Genomic DNA, 7,944 nt, shown 5'->3' with positions numbered 1-7,944 from the left:
ATGAATACTCGCTCACCCCAATAGAGGCTTACCCCCTAATTAATGGAATTCATGTATTAGTAATTGGAAGTTTTAGCTGGAAACCCATATTTATGTCAATAAAGATGTGGATTATCCATATGATGTTTAAGAATTTTTTTCGAGTGTTTTTCTTGAACTTGATTCTTAAGAATTTTCTTTTAAAATACAAAATGGTTCAGAAAATTTGAACAACCAAAAACTAATTCAAAATGTTTTTTTTTTTGGTATAAAAATTCAAAATGTTTACATATATGTAATCTAAGTTTGGTTGGTGGTCTTCGTGGTGGCGTACTTGAGTATGCATTCACAGTAGCTTACATTTTCTGAGTTTTTTTTCTTGCACTCAACAATCGTTTTTTTCTTTTGAAAAATACATTTGTATTTAATTTTGGAAGTATAGATTTAAGTCCCATTTAGATATCTTTTATCATAAGAGACCAGGTTTTGTTTGGATCCAAAAATATGTAATTTAGAAAAAATACTAAATGATATTGAACATAGTGTAGATTTTTAGTCAAAAAAAAGCATAGTGTAGATTTTAAAACAGATTTACCTCGTGCTAATTTTATAACTTGACTTATTAAATTTAATTGGATTTTTTGAAAAATATTAATTCTAGAATCCCTCAACTAATTTTGGTTTGAAATAAAACTCCTAAACAATACATTGACTGGTAATATCGGTTTGTTTTACCGGTACCGTAGACAGAGAGTCTAATATATACCTAATATATTAAATGAATATTATTTGGGAGTTTGCGCTTAATAATTAATTTAATAGTTTTTACTTTAAACAAATTTACTTGAGGTTTTAACCATTAAATTTCTTTCACTAATAAAATTATTATTTTATTGACCACAGTTACGTGAATAAGAAGTGATTTGACACTTAGACCTGATCATTTTAATCAACATATGAAAGAACCGAATCGAAAAAAATAGAAATCAAAATCGGACCGAAACTTTCAAATACCAAAATTTTATATGTTTTCATATATCTAAACTAAAGGAGAACCTAAGGGATACATGGAATATGTAAATATTAATTTATATACATATACATATACATATGCAATAACTAAATATATATATATTTTAACTATCTAAACTATCTGAATTTTCCATTATCTGCAAGTATTCATATACTTATATACAAACTATTTGAAACAATCTGAATGATCCAATTTTTTTATCAGAATCATATAAATTACAATATATTTTATTTGAGATATTAAATATTTTATACGAATTACCCGAAAAACAAAAATGAACCGTAAATAAATGGGACTTGAATTTTTTCCATGTCTTGGCAGGTTCATTTGACTATCCGAACTGACCCGAATTTAAAACTTGCAGAACCTATTCAAACCAAAAATTTGATGATTCTTAAATAGATACAAAATATCCTAAACAAACAATCCAATATCCAAAATAACCGATGTAAACCAATCTGATACCCAGTGCCGTCCCGGTAATTTTGGTGGCCTAAAGGCAAAAAAATCTTTTTGTTATATAAAGTCATGATTTTTAAACAAAAACGTATATGTAAATCAGAAATGTGTTGTTACAAAAAAAGAGATCAGAAATGTGTTTAGACTCACAATAATAAAAATGCAAAATTAGTTTGGAAACTACAGAATCAATGGATTTTCTTTAAAATATAAGAGATCCAAACATCATCACACTATGTTATAGCAACGAAACATTCAAAATGTGGCATTTAGAATTCACTTTGTAAACTGTGGCCTAAAGCCTATGCTTCATGTACCTTAAGGAAGGGACGGCCCTGCTGATACCCCCAATTACCCAGACCTATGCGCTTTGTACGATAGTATCACGATGGTCCACCACCTCAAAATAAATATATGCATTATTTAGCAGTGTATGCATCTCTTCATTTCTTTATAGAATCTTCTTTTTTTTGTCAACCTTTATAGAATCTTCAAACTTCACTACATTTCTTACTTCAAATAGAGTTTGAAGTAAAGTATTTTCCGATCATATCAATTTTCTATTACATAATAGAATAAAAATGAATCTAACATATGATCACAGTTTCATATAGATTTTTCAAAATATAAATAGACAGCTGTAAAGTATAAAATAAAAATGAAAACAATAAAAAGCAAAAAAATATAAACTGGTTTAAGAAAATCAGGTTTTGATATCTTAGAGCTGCTGATGAAAAGATAGATAAAACAAAGAATAACCAGCGCCGAACAACCCGCCGGAATCTGCCACCAAGGAGAAAACCACGTCAAGTTAGTCTTCGACATACCAGAGCACCAAAAGAACACGAACCAAAAGGAGGAGCAGCTTCTGTCAGTGAGCGAAAACAAAAAAAAAGCACGGCAAACATAAAACCACACCTAGCGGAAAGACCAATATCCTAGCTTGAAGAAACCCGAGAAAAAGAAGAGAAGAGAAGAGAAAACTCAGATCTAAAAGGCTTCCCAAGTTCAGATATGTCTAAGCCAGCACCCCAAAAACCCCTCGCCTCTTCCTCCACCAGCGTCCCCAAACGCGAGCTCAGTCTGCCGTCCTCAAAGCAGACATGCAAGCGAAAGAGGAGGAATCCGGTGGACCAGATCTGAATCTAAACATGCCACCTAGTCAAACCTTCGCTCTAAATAAACCAGATCTGCTATGCCGCTTGACCGGGAACCTCAAAACCGATGTGGGATGAGGAGAGACCACCGGGAAGAGCCAGTGGCGGAACTATTGTGTATTCAGGGTGGTCACTTGACCCATATGAAACAAAAATTGTATTTTCCTTCTAAAATTTTGATAAAATAATGTGGAATTAACTTTAACCCTTGTAAATTGTAATTCTTATTCAATTGACCCTTGTAAAAATAAATCCTGCCTCTGCCACTGGGAAGAGCTTGAGGTGTTACGTCACCGTTCCGACCCCACATATCTATAAGATCAATTGAAGATATAATTTTATTTCTCTTCTATCTACCTTCTCTCTTGCATACAACTTTGACCAATCTTCGTCTGCCTTTCTTGTGGTTGATTTCATCGACGGCACCGTGAGAGGTCTCGTTTCCCCCTTTTTTCCTTGTTTCTCTTTTTTTTACTGATCTACATGCATGGTTATTCCCTTTATCGGTGGCTAAGAGAGTGAAAATCACAGGCAAAGGTGGTTTGTACAGTGGTCCTACGGTTTGACCGGGGCTCTGGCTAGATGATAAATAACATTCCATATTATTTTATTAACCCCAAAAACATAAAACCCGAATAGATATAAACTGAACTCGAATGGTTACCCAAACGCACATCTCTATTTTTTTTACGTCTTCTAATTCCTTATATAGAAAGATATGTAGAAATAAACTCATCTCTATATATAAATTAATTATATTTAAAATAAAAATAAAAATACATTAAAAATGCTCTTATTGAGAAAATTTTTGGAAAGTGAAAGAACTCGAAGATCAAAAATTTTACAGATCAGAAACAAAAGATGCTAGTCTTTATCATCACACTTCTATAAATTATATGACTTAAATATTTTAGATGGTTATTTTTCCGCTTTTTCACTCCTTACAAATATGAATCACTTTTTTGGAGAGTATCTCTGCAAACAAAAAGTCATCAATATGCTTAGATTTTGTGGTATATTTGAAAACACACGAAATGCAAAAGTTTTCATCAATTTGGATATTGATCTCAGGAATACTCTTAATTTGGAAGAGACATAAGCAGACCTTTGGACAGAGGCTTAATAGGCAATTGTGAGAATTGATAAATCTCGAGAGCCTATGGATTGGATTTTACCTTCTATACTAGGAAAATGGTGTTTTGCATACGGATCATGGAAAGAGAATCAGTTTTTTTTCAAGACAAGGTTGGTACGCTTGAAGGTTTTGATGGGTTAATGGAAGCGATGAATACTATGCCTAGTCTTCCACCCTACACTCGGAACTCGAGGCCTTAATTTGAGGAATAGAACATATGAGGAATTTACGAAAATTTCATGTAATTTTTGCAACGGATTGTTTTCAATTGATGAAGATGGTTTTGGAATCAGATGATTGACCAGCCTTTTCTAGATATCTAGAAGATATTAAGATCCTCAAATTCAGTTTCGCACACTCACGTATCCATATTCCAAGAACGAAAAATCCTAAGGCGAATAATTTCGTACAAGGTGCAAGAAACAACTGTCATTTGTTGTTTCCATAGATGCAGAACCTCCAATTTGATTGTTAGAAGAATTTCAGTGTCTGTTCATGTTGATGACAAATATATATATATATATATATATATATATAGTATAGATGGTGGTTTCAACAATGAAAGAACGAAAGTAAAGAAAAACTAAAAAAGAAAAAAGAAGATGTAACTGCAGCTATTGAATTTGAAGAGTTGAGACACTGAGAGATGGTGTGTACAACTCATGTGCAAAACTAAAAACTGATATGTTATGGGTTAATATTTTTATGATTGTATTTTCTTTTAGGTTTTAAAATGCTGATATGTTATTGTTGATCTTCAATTTGTGTTTTTTTTTAATTTATATTTTATTAATTTTAATTATTTATATATTTACTATTTAAGTGTTATTATCAGTTTATAAATTATATATTTTACTAGAGTTTGGAATATTTTTAGCTTATAATTTAGTTTTACTATAATTCTTGTCAGTTAAATCTAAAATGTGTTAGTAATTTTATATTTTGGAGATAAAATATGAGATATTATTTATAGACAAATTTATAGTTAAAATTAAATGATTTTAAAGTACTAATTTAATTTTCTATTATTATACTAAAACCACTATTGTTAACGATCATCTTGGTACCATCATCTTGTTTTACTATTACTAGAATCGGCCCCGGGCTACGCCCGGGATTTTTTGTTTAATTTTTATTTTTATTATATTTTTTGTATGTATATTTATTTTGATATATGAATGGCATAATCTATTATAAAAATATAAGTAGTTTGATAACTATAAAATTATTTTCATTTTTTTCTGTTTTACAAATTTCAAAATTTTTAATATCCAAATTTCTGATATTTCTCTATTGGAAATAATATATAAAGTGATGAGCAAAATAAACAAAAAAATAGATTAAAATTCTAATTATGTGTTTGATTGGTTGGATTATAGAAATGTTTCATTTCACTTATTTTTTTGAAAAAAATTGTTTCGAATTGTTCTCCTAGCAATTTAATTGACACTCACCTATACATATACAATTCATTTAATATATTTTTTTTCTTGAAATACTGATTCAAAAATTGTAGAAGTAATTATTAGAACGATACGTCATTTCGTAGCTCACGGGAAAAAATGAAATCCTAGCCCAATTGAAAAGGACAGTGTCAAGTTTTTAATGGACTGATTTTGTGATATCATACCTAAATATGTAAATGATAAAAACAGTCTTGAAACTTTGGTTGGAGAATAGTCGGTGTGTCACATATAAAAATAATCAACCCATTCCATTTTATACTGGCAAGTAGTTTCACACAATACTGGTAATCAAGCTCTCAGTCAAACTCTAACATAATAAGCTAAAGCATACACCTTTCTAAGATCAGAGCAGCATTATATATTTAACACCTCTAGGGGAGCAGTTTTTGTTCATTCATTCCTATGGTTTGTCTGGTTGGGAAAGTAAATCATGAAGAAATGTATCATAAGAAGTCAAAACAGAAGTGTAGAGTTTTCGTCTGGAAAGTAAACCCACTCCATTCTGCATAGGTGACATAAAAAAAATGAAATACCAAAATATAATCAATATGTGTGAAATGAGTGGAAGGTAATCTTGAATTCCTACAGTATCTACTAACCTATGATTTCTCATTCAGTTCACAACTCGATGAATTACAACATACTACCAAGGTGTCTGAGAAAGTAAGTCTTGATCCACCAATGCTATATCATACGTTGTCAACAACAAATAAATAAAATGGTAACAAAGATTCCTGGAAAAATATAATTACACACAGCTGATAAAAACCCAAGTTCTAGAGAAAGACCAAAACTTTCACTCTCACATTAGAGCTCTTGTTGACATGATCATACATTCCTTACGCAAATCCATACGGCAATCCTTATCACCAACATACCTAAGAACTCCAAGTTTGGAGTGAACCTATTTATCTCTGACACCCAACCATCCATTACGCTCAAAGGACAAAACACTACTGCCAAAATCAAGACAAACATTAAACAATACAGCATCAGAAGTTGCTGCATATAAGAAGCAGTTCTCACTGACTCACAAAATGCCCCTCACAAACCTTGATGAAACTTCAGATAACTCAAGAAAGAAATTGCTTGCTGAGCCTGCCCCAATCTCATCTGGCAATCCTTAGGTTAGACTCAACATATATTCAATCACAAAGAGAGCATTCAAACAAACAAAAAACGACGTCTCCTGCAATCAGAATCAAAAATTGAGCGATTGGTTTAACTTTTTGAGTTCCGGTTCGTATCCGAAGACGAAAGGGCGGAGTGTTACCGAGAACGACACTGACGCCGAAAAGATATATGTGTATAAGCCAATAGACTCCGAACTCTCTGCAATCAAGAGGAAAGTGAATCTCAGTTATATGCAATGGAAGTGAAGTACACATTAACCTTTAGATTTTATGGAGGAGAGACAGTTGCATTCACTGTGCCAAAGAGACAGAGAAGTAATTAGAAGTTTAAAAAAAGGTTTACATTTTTGCATATGATAAAAAGATTAGAAACTGAGATAACACCCGCTGCTGCGTCCAACAGTACCAATAAGTCTTGTTGAAGAAACCCCTACTGCTCATCTACAGCACCAAATCGGGTTTTGTTAATCTATGGTAAAATGTAATCTAATCGAAACACGAAAACAAAAAATCAAATCAGAATCTCCACTATAGTTCATTTCAACCAACATCAGTCTAATTGCAAAGTTAAAATAATCTGACCTATAAAGTTATGATCTTTGATATCTGATACAGGGAAAAAAAAAACAAAAGCCAATCAATCACAGATATCAAACCAATCCCAAAGCAAACTATTCCAGATCTATAAAGTTGAACGCCTTATCTAACGTAGAGAGTATGAAGAGCGTGAGAGAATTTACTGATGTAAGGTGCAGAGAACAAAGCCATGGTTTATTATAACAATGATATCAAGGCTAAGGAAAAGATACTGTGAGATGTAGACATCAAGGCTAAGGAACCGTATGAAGCAAATGTATTTGGAAAAAGACTGCTCTGTTCATATAAGACTAACATGGAGATTATTATGGAAGTACCTGAGGTAAGAGTGGATCAATCGGTTCCCTTTACTGGCAGCATCTAGAGCTGCAATTTCATACAACACAGGAAAAGCAGTTCAAGTTAATTGTTTATATATAAACAGAAACTGAATCTATCACGTCAAGGCCTTAATAAGATACTTTTTTAATCTTAATGGTTTCATGAAGGCATCATGCAACATCTTCAAAGCAACAAATATAATCAACTGAGCTTCCAGTACACTATAACACCATTAAGGATCCCTCGTTAGCTACACAAACAAATATATAACTTTAAGTAAATAAGTCATCATGTGAAAGAAAGAAACAACTTTTATTATACAAACAGATCAAAAGCATCAAACTTGGCAATGTTTTGATCGCTCTCTTGGTTAATCTTGTAAACCGGTCAAAAAGTCTTGTTCAGAAAGATGTAAATCAACAGCAGTGATAGTGAATGGATTGATACAACAAAGATTTAAGATTAAACATTGTACATGCTGCAATACCTGACCATAGACAGTGCTGAATCATGAGGAGAGAGCAAATGAGTGTTGATGATTATAACTTGTTTGTGAGTATCGTACTGTAAGGATGAACTGATTTCACATATAGCAACTGTACAGCTCGGTCACCACAATCATTGAAAAGCCAAAGTCTCGATCTGACATATCTAAAGTACTCCA

The sequence above is a fragment of the Raphanus sativus genome, chromosome 9 (assembly GCF_000801105.2).
Source record: "Raphanus sativus cultivar WK10039 chromosome 9, ASM80110v3, whole genome shotgun sequence".
NCBI classification, from domain to species: Eukaryota; Viridiplantae; Streptophyta; class Magnoliopsida; order Brassicales; family Brassicaceae; genus Raphanus; species Raphanus sativus.
The sequence above is the reverse complement of the archived record's forward strand: the minus strand, read 5'-3'. Positions refer to the sequence as shown.